Source organism: Varroa destructor, unplaced genomic scaffold (assembly GCF_002443255.2).
Source record: "Varroa destructor unplaced genomic scaffold, Vdes_3.0 BEIS01000004.1, whole genome shotgun sequence".
In the NCBI taxonomy this organism is placed as follows: domain Eukaryota; kingdom Metazoa; phylum Arthropoda; class Arachnida; order Mesostigmata; family Varroidae; genus Varroa; species Varroa destructor.
In genome coordinates this window covers 7,062,615-7,075,293 of record NW_019211457.1, presented here as the reverse complement: position 1 = coordinate 7,075,293, position 12,679 = coordinate 7,062,615, and the positions used below count along the sequence as shown (strand labels likewise).

At 40.5% G+C, this 12,679-nt stretch overlaps 1 long non-coding RNA gene across 6 annotated transcripts in view; it reads right to left on the bottom strand.

Annotated features, from left to right (window-relative positions):
* The window catches only part of LOC111250226 (uncharacterized), a 39,807-nt gene extending 31,972 nt beyond the window's left edge, over positions 1-7,835 (bottom strand). For 2 of the 6 annotated variants that reach the window (XR_002673229.2, XR_002673230.2), the window contains exon 1: positions 7,671-7,830. This is a non-coding gene — a long non-coding RNA (uncharacterized LOC111250226). Of the gene's footprint in view, positions 1-7,670 lie in introns of all 6 variants that reach the window. The other 4 variants (XR_002673227.2, XR_015326557.1, XR_002673226.2 and 1 more) reach the window with 3 other exon arrangements.
* Positions 7,836-12,679: the final 4,844 nt, after the last annotated feature.

Here is a 12,679-nt window from a genome sequence, read left to right as displayed (position 1 = left end):
TAAATTTCGTACACAATTCCAAGTTCGCATCCGACAAACAACAAGCAAGCTTGTATAAACAAATATTTAGTTTTCTATTTAATTGTACAAGGAGTAGAACAAGCACATATAGGAAACAAGCCAAAATAATAACTGTATGACATTTATTCTGAAGTTAGTCCGTAAGACCACGAGTGCCAGATCCGAAACATTGAGAGCTTTTGATTGTCATGCCAGAGTGAAATTACCATGTGGTCTGAAGGTCATTTGTGTAAGAGATTGTCATCCATGATGAGTGCTACGTGTGGATCTGATGACTGCTAGCCCTTACATCTCTTGACAGCTGGTCCCATTTTTACTGTACGTATCGATCAACTGCTATAGCCGTCCATCGTCCTTAAATAACAAGGTTAGTCTTCTATATTTCCGCTGAGTGTCTTCAGTATATGCGATGTACATCGCTACGCTCTGTGTTTATAAGAGACATCATTATGAGCCCAACGATAGGTTGATAGAATTTCTTCTAGGATAAAAGGCGCCAACCAAGACTTCATATTGTCGCCATTGAAGCTGCATTGGCTATCGTGCGGATCGATTGGCAGTCGACGTCTACCACGACTCGATCCGGCCACTGGAATTAAACGTGCACAGGCAAACGAAGCTTTTCGGACTCCATAATCGAACATGTCGATATAAAAAAACAAATCGGATCCAACTGTGTCAAAGCGCTTTCTGCTGGATCTATTTTGGTACCGACAACCACTGATTTTGTCTACATGTAGTGTTCTTTAACCCAAATGTAAACGGGTTTCTGACCTTGCTAGTACATCATTGGGTTTAGGAAAGCAATATAACGCACAACATTCAGTGTAAACTTTATTTTTTCATTCATTTTTTGTTTCTTTTAAATTACTTTCTGTAAAAGGTGAAACTTTCATTAAGGTTCGCTATACTTTTCCAGTCATTATAGGATTTGGATCCTGTACATGTAAGGCTCACTTAAAGTTCTTTTTTTTAGTTGCATTACGAAATTCGAAATAACCTAGAACAGATTGCATCCCTTTTTTAGGTTTATATAAAAAAAAATTTTCCCCCATTCTAAGCAATGTTATTAATCATTATATAGCCTTAGATACCGGTTTTATTGCTATTTATCTGTGTGGTTCCGCTTCAAGGCTTGGCCTCTATTAGTTGTTGGAGAATGATACTTTTTGTTTTTTCCGATTATTTGAATTTCTTAATTCTCCGAACTTAAGCGTCTTGCTCTTCAAGTTCCCATTTACGGTGTTTCCGCAATAATGCCGTTAAATATGGGTTACGAATGAAACGCGGCATACTTAACAGTTTGACAGGTTTATCTCTCATATTACGTATGTATCATAAATATTTTTGCTATTATTTATTCGGCTGCTGTTTCAGAAGGCAATTTCGACTGCTAATATTTCAGAAATTTTCCTATTAAAAAGTCGATATTTTTAAAATGATTATCTTATGATATAATGAGATATTAAAATGAGCAGTGTTTATTTAGTGAGTATCGTGGATGATAGATGCTTCTATTCTGGATTTCTTCAAGCCCTTCTCGAATGAGAAATTACCAGTCTTCGATGGTTAATGTGGAGATTTTTCGTTGTCATTAACTGACGGTACAGTACAATCGTAACCGATAAATCAGCCCACTGCAACGGATAATACCTACACTAGACCATCGAACGTACCCCCTAAGTTACTGCAGCTGTAATGTTCTATTCATTCCACTGATCAACTCGCCGCTGTAACCAAGGGGAAAATCCAGTTTTCATCATAGTCAAGCATTCGATGCAAAAATCGATCACCGTTGTTGGAAAAAACAAAAGCAGGCGCCCTGTAGCCTTGGTTTTTCATTTTTACTCAAATTATGTGGCACTCAGTTAAGGTCCGCCGGGTTTTAGCACAGTTTCAACTTTTCGTTGCTCAGCTGTGCAAAAGATCTTCGACGGGACTTGAATACGAGGTCCTGTTAAGTTCAAAACTACAGTGTTTAGATTTTTCAAACCAGTACAGCAAGCAGGTCTTCAAAATCAGGGCCGCAGTCCCAAAACTGATCATACGGTGCCTGACCGAAAAAGCAACGCTTAGTACAATCCTTATCGAATACAAGGTTCATACGACGAAACATCTCAACACTCTAGTTTCAAGTTGAAATTCATATATGCAACTAAGTTTTTCTTATTTTTCATCTTCTTCACGACAACTCATCTCCTGAAAGCCCGAAGTGCCGCTATTCGAGTGGGCGGTCCTTAATTTCAAAAAACTGTGCGTGCGTCTCGAATACACAAAAGTGCTGCATGGAAATATCGCACCGCTATAAAACGTTGTCATTTTGAAATTTAAGGTTAACGTTTCTTGTGCCCCATACTGAACCACCAAAAAGTTCAATAACTCATCCATGCATAGGTTATACACGCAAATTAATAGCTTAATACAAGGGCAAACGTGATGCCAGGCGTTCTTGTTATATTGAACTTCCAAAATTTATGAGAAGATTACTCGTTGAGTTACGCTATTGCTCTTGCTTTCGTAATGTTCATTGAGAATTCCTTGCAAGTACTACTATGGCTTTGCTGAGGCTATACAGTCATACGGATTCGAAAGTTTTCCCACTGCAATTGGTCAAAGTCCTTCATATTGATAGAAGGCCATGTAAGCAGGCACTTTTGTTGATTAATACTGAGCTGATTTTGAGGTTAAATATTGACTGGATTTTTGATCGTTCATCGGCTAGCTGTTCCGTAGGAACCTGCGTCTCTTTTCGATCAGACACTGTATCATCAGTTTTGGGACTGCGGCCCTGATTTTGAGTACCCGCTTACTTGTTCTACGCTTTACTGTAGACAAAGTTTTCACATTTGCCACTTGCCTGAACTTTGTATAGAAGTCCAGGCAACTAGAATGTAAGATTGAATATCTTCGGTCCATTAACGTTTCCGTTTCTACAATATCGATGTCATCATGCGAGTCATTGATTTTGCAACTGAGAACAGCCCGGACTGGTCCCCCAAGCCCAATATTTCTCAGCTAAGTACTGCAGAAACCAGCCTTTTCATTTCTGAAAGTAAATGCGGTACTAAACCTACAATAAAGGTAAGCCACTTCTAGCATCGAAAGGTAAACCATCGTAAGTTCAATAAAAACGTAAGGAGGGTCGATAGAAATTAATAATGTAATAGGTACTAAAATAAGCAATTTGTGTCTGATTTTTCAACGAACATTCAACGGAATCGTGTACTCCGAAGCAACAACCAGATTATACGTCTGAAAAAATGTACACATGTGAGTTCTAGAAAATTCACGAAAAATTTTCAAGTCATTTTACGCATGATAGGGTCCCGCATCGTTTCAATTGAACTGAGAAATGACTACGCTTACTGAATTCTGCGAACCAACTCAAGTTCTAATTTCAACGCCCTACGCGACCACGTTCAAATCGTCTCACGTTGAACGCATTAAGTGGAACGGAGACAACGTAAAGTTCGAAGAGGGAACGAAATAAACTATCGCTGAAGTTTTTGGCCCCGGAGACGGAGACCGTTGACTCGTGTCTCGTAAAACGCCATACAACCGCAATGGAAAGAGCCGGGGAATCATTACAGCTGTCACGGCCCCCGATGTAAGTAGCCGTAAGGAGACGCTGGACAGCTGATTAATGCAGTATCCTAATGCTGGCACAGTACTTACACGAACGTAGCCAAAAAGCGAAAGTTCTATACAAAGCTAAAATAGAAATGAGTGAGTCCGACACGAAACGAATGTGTCACAGTTAATTGTGAAGTCCGATCAAATTTCGAATCATCTGAACCCGTAAGGGTGACGATTTGTTTGAAATCAACAGAATTTTCGTCTTCTTACCGAACAGTCCTTCAAGGGCCCCTTAGGGTAAGGGGTTCAAAAAAAACTAATCCGAAGAACCGAGAATAAGTGTTTCTGACTATATTCATCACTTTTTTTATTATGTTACCATTTTCACTTGGGGACCAAAATATGTTAACGGTCAGATTCGAGGCTAGACCACCTGTCTCCCTATGGCTAGTCAGGAAAAAACATTACCATTACACCATCGTGGGACATTGTTATCCGCTAATAGTGTCAACAGACACCTTTGAATCCTCTATTCCTTCCTGCCTATTGCATTCCTCTCACAGCTGCCTATTCTTACTGGACGAAAAAACCAGTACGTATGGCTCCAAGTAACATCATAGATGAAGTTAACGATGAATGAAGTGCTCAGCGTGGCAACACTCGTGATCGACCTATGATGGTCCGTACGTAATCACACCATTAAACATCTGTTTCTATTTAACCTAAAGACGAAGGCAATAATTGCCATCAAGAAAAGACGTAAATGATACTTAAGAAGCGCTTTCAAACAAACGATAGTTCGCTCGCGCGGAACCTAGGAAGAATCGATCGCTTTTGCACTTGTACGTGCAGCACAGACCCCTAGCGTCAACCTAATGAGTCTCAGCTTTAGTGTAAATGAAGTTTTTACGAGTTTACGATCGAGGTTCTTCGAAGTTTTATTGCATTGGTTGCTTGAGCGCACCACCGAGTTAGTGAGTGCTTAAAAATGAGTTTATAATCTAATCGCTGGTATAAGAAAAAAAGAAAAAAAAAAGACTGCAAGGTAGATCGGAAGCACAGCCATGTTGATTTAAGTTGTCGACATCATCCACGTACGACCCATTGATATTGCTGTAGGCAGCGTTAGTGACCTATTAATAGCTTTCTGTTATCTCTAAGTGACCTAAAAGCTACCAAATTCTCGGAGACATAACATCAAGCTAATGGGCCGTGAAAAAGCCTACTTGATGAACCAACCGATCTGTAGCACTATCCTAAGATCTGAGCTGATTCGGATGTAATCTAATTAATCAAAGTGTTTCGATAAGCTTAAGTACAGCATTAGCTCACGCAACGGCGTTATAATACACTGTATTGCGGATCAATACTTTAACTCGACTTTTGAAAGCCTAGCTATAATTTCGTAATTAAGAACGCTGCGTCATTTCTTGACAAAGATTCCAAAAAATCCTAGCTAATGTCAATGCCAAGTTATGATTTCGTTGTATCAATTTTCAATTAACTTACTTTCCAGTTAACTTCGAATCGTAAAATCAGAACGAGGTACGCGAACGATGAAAACAAGTCGGTGCCATAATTTCTGTATCTAGGAGAGAACACGGCCATATGTACCTAGAGATTCTAGAACACCGAGAGACTATAAGCAGGGCACGGTAATACACGAGGATGCATTGACATTCATGGCGGGTGAGCGGGGCACCCGCGTCCTGAGTGTCGGTTCAAATGTTTGTATTATTCATCATAGGAGGAAAGCCAACGGATAAAGCTAGAAGCATATGTTGATGTGCATTTATAATTACATTCAACTTATAATGCACAAAACGCCAAAAGTCCAAATTTCTGCTATGATAAACATCACCATGTTACTATCCATCGGTGCGCCCCACGCCCTTTGTGATTGGTTCTAGATAGTCGCATTTTAGCGCATTTTTTAAGGAAAATTCGCCGTTGGTTTTCGATAAATCTATCACACTATACGCCTTCGTTATTATTTTTTTTCATCAATCGCAGCTTTCTAGTATAGTTTACATATTTACTCGTCGCCTGTTTCATTGAAGCTACAACCGTACCGTTCGGGTAATTCGTTATATATATATATATATATATATATATATATATATATATATATATATATATATATTAGTAATGCAGCCAGATCGTTTCATTATTTGCTTTGATTGTTCAGCTAGCTTGGTTGGAATATTTGCTCGTCATATTATAGTCTGTCGATGATTCCATGCCGCGCGTCTCTTACGTTAATTACCATAGCGTTCCTACCACCTTCCGTTTATCTATCGATGAAACTAACCTAAACTGTCGTTGATTCTATTAAATCGGCCCAACAACACACGTAAACACATCAATAATTTTTCAGCCGTTTCCTGGGAACAAGAGCATGGATGAGGACGAGGAAGACTCAATTTTATTTTTTACCCATAATAATGTTTTCAGCTAAAATCTGTACGCTTCACAAAACACTTCGGCAGTCATTAAAATATCCATCTACAGATTAAATTTTTACGTACAGGAAAAATTACAAAAAAAAAATACAAGAAAACTATCAAAATCCTCAGAGCCATCTTTTAGGTAAGTAATCGGGTGACTATAGTTAAGTAAATAGATGGTGCGTGTGTTTACATCTGACACCGGCGTTAAACATTGCTTTAGAGGGCTGGCTGCGAACGCTGAACGAAGCGTTTACGTTCGATCTCGAACAAAGATTACATGGTGAACATGTACACTAAGACTCAGACATCTTCATCGCTCGAATCATCGAGACTGCCCCACGTCTAATTTCGTTGTTACTTAGCCTGCCAAGGGTCCAACAAACGTTCTTATCGCGAGCGAAGTCGAATTACGGCCAGCGTACGCTTTCCTAATGTACTGTCCAAGCAAGCAAACGTCACGTAATCACTCGTCTCCAACTAAGCGGAAGAGTGACAAAAAAGTTCACTTGCCGAATCTACATACGTGGACGGATGCAACGCCTCAGAGGAGATCGAACCGTATATGCACGCCCTAATACCAGGCACACTGATGCAGTGGGGCGACCTACCCAGCATAAGCTTCAGTCAGTATTTGTATATTTATGTATGCAGCGTCATCAAAATCAAAGTCTAAGATTACTCGACATGCCAACGTTTACCCGTTTGCTGTAACTTCACGCAAAATCAACAGCGACGTTTTAAAATGAGTTTCGAATTGAAGTCGTAATTGAAATAGGTGGAAGCTGCGCTAAATGAATCGGTCCGTACGAGCTGCGTCTGCGTAAAAATGAACACAGATTATTTTTATTTTGGTACAGGCATATGGACACGCGGAGTTTTCCTATTTATAGTTTAGGCTTAATTAACTTTTTTTGATCTTTCTAAATATATAAAAGCACTGTATTTTGCTAGGTTGGGCGAATATATTTCTATCAGGTTCAGCGTATCGCTTGTTTTTAAGGATCGGCTCCGCGATCTTATTTTTGCTCTGGTATTTCATAGAATATCGGGATTTGTTGTTATAATTAGGTTGCCTTTCCATAGATAGAAAGGCACCGTAGTAGCTCTTTATTTAACGCTTTATCAATAGTGATACCACTGATAATGATTATAGCTTTTACTGTTCCGCTTGGATACATTATGTACATTGGCGTCCATAATAAATGAACTGTACGTGAGGGTAGAATCAGGGCAAATTTTTTACGCATTCATAGCTGCATGTTATACCGAAGTGAACATGTCGTATATTGATAACAAAATTAGCAGAGTTGGGCATCGAAAACGAGGAGCTACGCTCAATGTTGCTACCGAAAAGAATGTTTGAGTGCACTTCTTTTACATCCATACCATAAATCGAAGTTACCTACATTGATTTCTTTATACAGTCCGCTTCATAAAAACTACTTAAGGAATGGAGGCCGAATAGTGCCGAGGCAGAGTTTATAATGAAATGATTATTAAACCTTTTCCTTGATATTGTTCATTATACCTATACAACTCGGGCATTAGCAACCAGTTGTGATTTGTGTCTGTATTCTAAAGCTCTTTGCAGCCTATTGATGACTTCGTGATCATGGAACTTACCTTGCAAAAACGAACTTCATCATGTGCCCGCTCGAAGGTAGTCATGTACTTGAATTGTTTTAAAACGGACACATCCAGGACAAACACCGTCCTGGATGAACACATCGAAAGCTTTGTCACAATCCACTAATTGATTGCGCGTCACTTCTTTATTGTCACAAAAAGCTACGCGCTTGTTGTAGACTGAAAAAATATATCAGTGCGTTGTAAACAGCAAGCGGGCGCGGCTTGTTTAGGTCGTTCAACAGTTAGACGTTGCGAGTAACGGTGACATAGCCTTCGTTGAAGGTGCGCGCTTGCAGCTCGAAATGCTTTGGTATAAGCAGGAATCGTCATAGACACAGGTTTGTGGCGGATAAAGAATAAAAATCCTACAAGCTACAGTGTTCATTGACAATATAGACCCAGTCTAGGATAGTAAGGAATACCTGACCGCCGAAGGACTGGTTTATTGTCGAAGCCTATAATTATACAGACGGGTTTGTTTAAATTGAGATGAGATGCATTGATTGGCTTGCCCGATGCCGTATAGACTGCAGCAGTAGTTATCGCACTTTTACCTTGCGAAACAACCCCCCTTCAGACATCCCGCCGTGCCAAATTATCGGTAATATACCCAGTAAGAGGGCCATCGATAGCGGCACGCGACCGTGAGATTTCAAATTATGTTATCGATAACGTTGACTTTACTCTTTGCGCTAGTCCTTCATAGCATCGCTTGGCGTATTTCGACATGTTTGAATACTCTAAAAATTCCATCGGTCTGCACCAAACTATTATTCAGTTTTCACTTTAAGCCTAAATCATAGATACGGATCTTGTAATGGCAGCACGTGCCTACAGCAAATAAATAGAATCACGATCTAATTTGCAGATAAGTGCCCTGATGACGTTCTCTATACTTGATGCATTGTGGTCATAGACGGTATTGCGGTCACCAAATACACTGACCATTCGGCAATGCGATCGAACTTCCTTTTCATATACTGGTCCTATCGCACGTAGATTTGTGATGATTCTCTCTAGGACTGAGAGTCCTTATTGAAGAGACGTCGAAGATAATGGTGCCAAGCGATATGGTGCTAGTAGACGACCTCTGCCCCTACAACTGGTGCGGGGATGAAATTCAAGTTGTGTCCGGCAGGAGAAAAAGAGTAACGAATCTGCGTTGTAGTACCATTGAAAATATATTTAAATTGTATATTTAGCTCTAGCAGTATACCTTGAATACTGAGCTTTTTGTGCTTATAATAAAGGAATAGCACGCGATACCACATAGGGAATGCTTTCGGCCACAGGGAATATATTGTACAGCGAGGCAATTGCGAAAGCTGTGAAACCGACCATTTTGAACCTGTATGTCTAAAGGTATGATGATGAAAGCTTGGAATCCTTGGTTAAGATCTCGACTAATCTCTAGTCGCTTTTCCACGTTGCCAGTAACGATTGCACGGCATAAGCATTACGTTCGGAAGCACACGCGCAGACGCACTATATAATACACGAACAGTTTCCCGACTTTTTTGCCCTTTTTGATTTGTTCCTACCGCATACGATACAGTGTCGTTTGTAAATAATGGCCAATGATCTTCAAGACGAAGGTCTGCACCCACGATATATCCGGGTAATAAGGTGTTTGTGCGTTAAATGTTAGCGCTATCCGATAACGAGAATGAGTGTAAGGCTTGTATTTCAACTGTTGTATGTCACACGGAATTGTGTTGCGAACGTAATACAGTTTAAAATTAGAGTTAATAACAAAATGTACCTTTGACCGATATCGCTGAAAGTAGACTTTTCCTAGCTTTACTCGTTAACATAAGCCTCAGCCCTACTCACAGTACTGTCTCACTTAGTATCTTAAGGCTTACATAGTGTATATGGTTTTAACGTTCCATAAGTATGGGAACATATATATATATTACCGTCGCGAAGTATGTTTTATGGGCAAAACTTTGTGAAAGTACTTCAGAAGCTATTCACCAAAGCTGGCGGATCAAGCTGATGCCACACCGCATAGTCATTGTATCTTCTACGATATTGACAGGCCTATAAAACGAGCCTGTCAGGCAGTCAGTCGATGTGTTCTATGCGTTTTGCGTTCGATCGCTTCCTGAATGGAGACGAGATTGGTTTCCCTTAGGATTGGTTCCGCCATAGCAAGCCACCATACAAATTTTCGATAGAGCTAGACTGGGCGATGGACCTGATGAACGACCTTGAACTTCAAAGGTATCAAAAAGGCCCTTCATGCGTGTCTCCATTTCGTTACTCGATTACCTTGAGAGGCCGATACTTCAAAGACAAGCATTGAGAACTTTAGCGCGGTATTGAAATCACTCGTTCGAACGCTGAGTTGAGATTGGCCTTGCGTTTGCTGTTCGGATGAAATTGGTTTTGCAGGCATCGCTTTATGAATGTGCTGGGTCCATTAAAACCACATGGTCAATAGCGGGTCTATGTGCGTACGTTCGTTAAACATGTTTAGTGTTAAATCTATACCTGCACGAGGAGCCGAAGTCATGTGTACTATGACCATAGGCTATTATCACAATGACACAATCTGAAAGAACTGAAATAGGATTCATGGTCTGTTGTATATACATGAGCGAGTTATGTCCTATTGACTCAATTGAGCGAGTTTCAATATCCGTGACAATATTTCAACGAGTAGGCAGACTAATTTTAGTTGAGCGCGAATATATATCTGATCAGATCTGTCGCTACAGGTGGCTTGTGATATGCGAAAAAAAAAAAACTGTTACAGAGCATTACTGATGAGCTTTAGTTAAACCTACTAATAAATGACCACATGTTAATATACATATATTCTATGCAAAACCGTATGTCCCAAAAAGTGTCACCATACTTAGTTCACGAAGAGCAAAACATTATTCGCACATCTGCTGTGCGTTATGCTGCTGTACGTATATAGTAACAATATTCTTTTCCTGTTACTCATTCAGTTAATTATTAAATGTTTAAAGTAAAGCCAAGTTATGTAAGTTCACTATATGTATTCATGAGTCCCTATATAGCTAAGCAAATGATTTGCTGAGTCTGACGATCGGTGGCAATTCTGCAAAAAAAAAAAAAAGGAAAACGTTTCTCTGCATAGCTATCAACATTTCGTCGGTTGTGCTGCGCCAAACAGGCGAAACCAGACAGCCATCGCTGCTTCCTGCAAGAGTCTCTTTTCCGTGCCATAAATCAAGTAGTAGATGGCTACTTATTTACAAACCATTAAGTCTTGCAAGACTTCATGTGACGTCACACTTGGGCTCCTGCTGGCGAGCGCAACTCTACCATTGGAACCTCTAAAGGGTGACAAAATGTAACAGGCCGACCTGGTCTAATCACGCCTAGTCGAAAGGACTCGAGGAACGAAGGCAACAGTGACTCTATACTTAAGCGGCATAAGCTTTCACGCATTTCTTATGTTAATTACTTTACATGCAGAGCACGCGAGCGAGGCAGTCGTAAGGCGACAGTGTAAAGGGGTCCAATTAACTAGAACAGTAACTTCAGGCGCAACGAATAGTTTTCAACGTTAGCCCACATGCGGATGCGACGCCCCTTCTCCAAATTGTTGAAGAAAATAAATCTGCGGAACAACTGGATGTAAAAGGAATACGCAAAAAGGATGAGGAGCGGCAAAGCTTAAGCTGACCTTGAAACTGTTGGTAGACGGGGTGATGGCGGCTTGCGGTTTGTCTCCCGCCAGGAGAAATGCTTCTTGTAGGAAATAAAATAGATCTCGTTTAAATCTTGCTTGACGCGAGAAATCTATACGCAGCTCGTCTAATCTGTATTACGTCAATAGATTTTATGGCAGGTATCAAAACGATTCCTACTCGCGAAAGATGCATGTTTCTTCAACGAAGTCTTCACTAAATCCGTCGATATCATGAATTAACTCGAAAGAGTTAATTCGCTTCGTGAGTCGACTCACCGCACGTTTATCATAGGACCGGACGGACTATACAATAGACCAATGATTACGACACTACCAGGTCAGTGTGGGGAATTAACAATGTCCCGCCTAGAGATTTCTCCCAGTAAAGCCATAGATATGGCTACATGGCACTGTCGTGCCATCATCTACAGTAAACTGCGACCGTGTTACCCCGCCTAATAGGTGTCTGTAATTAGTGGTTTAAAAAATAGTTTTTCGTATATTTTAAACATAACATTTGGGGCTATCCCTGCAGTTCCACGTCTCATTGGTTTTTGCTTGACATTATCGTTAAACTTTAGGTGTTCGAAACGACAATCGCGGCTCGTTTGCCAAATCTACCATGGTGCTCAATAACAGATAAAACAACTCCACCTATCGAACCACGCCATTTAAATCCAATCGTTTATAGCGTCATACGCTTCTAGGGCTAATTTAGAGTTTGATGGTTCACGGTCATAGAGATTCTCAAATTTTATTTCAATAGACATATCTAGTCGTAGTGCTTAACTAATGCTTACCCTGCTCGTCTAGTGAAAAGAAATCTCATCCAGCTTCAAAGGCATTTTGATGGGCAGCTCGCCTTGACCCTCTATTTCTGGTGCCTTACAAAAGTACACAGCCCATTGTGTTTTGTGTAACAGTAGTGGTTTTCAAAATCTAATGAAGAACGGTTCTTACTGTATTAGGCTTACTCCGAAATTCCTAGAAATATATATATATATATATATGTAAAGTCGCCTCAAAGCCAATAGTTACTGTCACCGCTGCCTTCTTGCTTGGCCGGCAGCAAAAAGGTTAACGGGTCTTCTTACCCAACCTGTCATATTTCAGTGCTTCGCCATGGGTCATTTGGCTTACTCCCCTTAGAGGGGTTGGTTCGTCTTTTCTTGATTTGACTACTGACACTGCCAACGCAAGTGAACCTGCAGCAGCGTCTGGCTCTTCCGGTTAGTTTAAGTGGCAAATCCGCCCCCGGCACCGTTAGGTTCTACTAGTTGTAGTTGCGGCGGAGGGCAACCGACCGCAAGGGAGATCAACAACAGGTTCGATA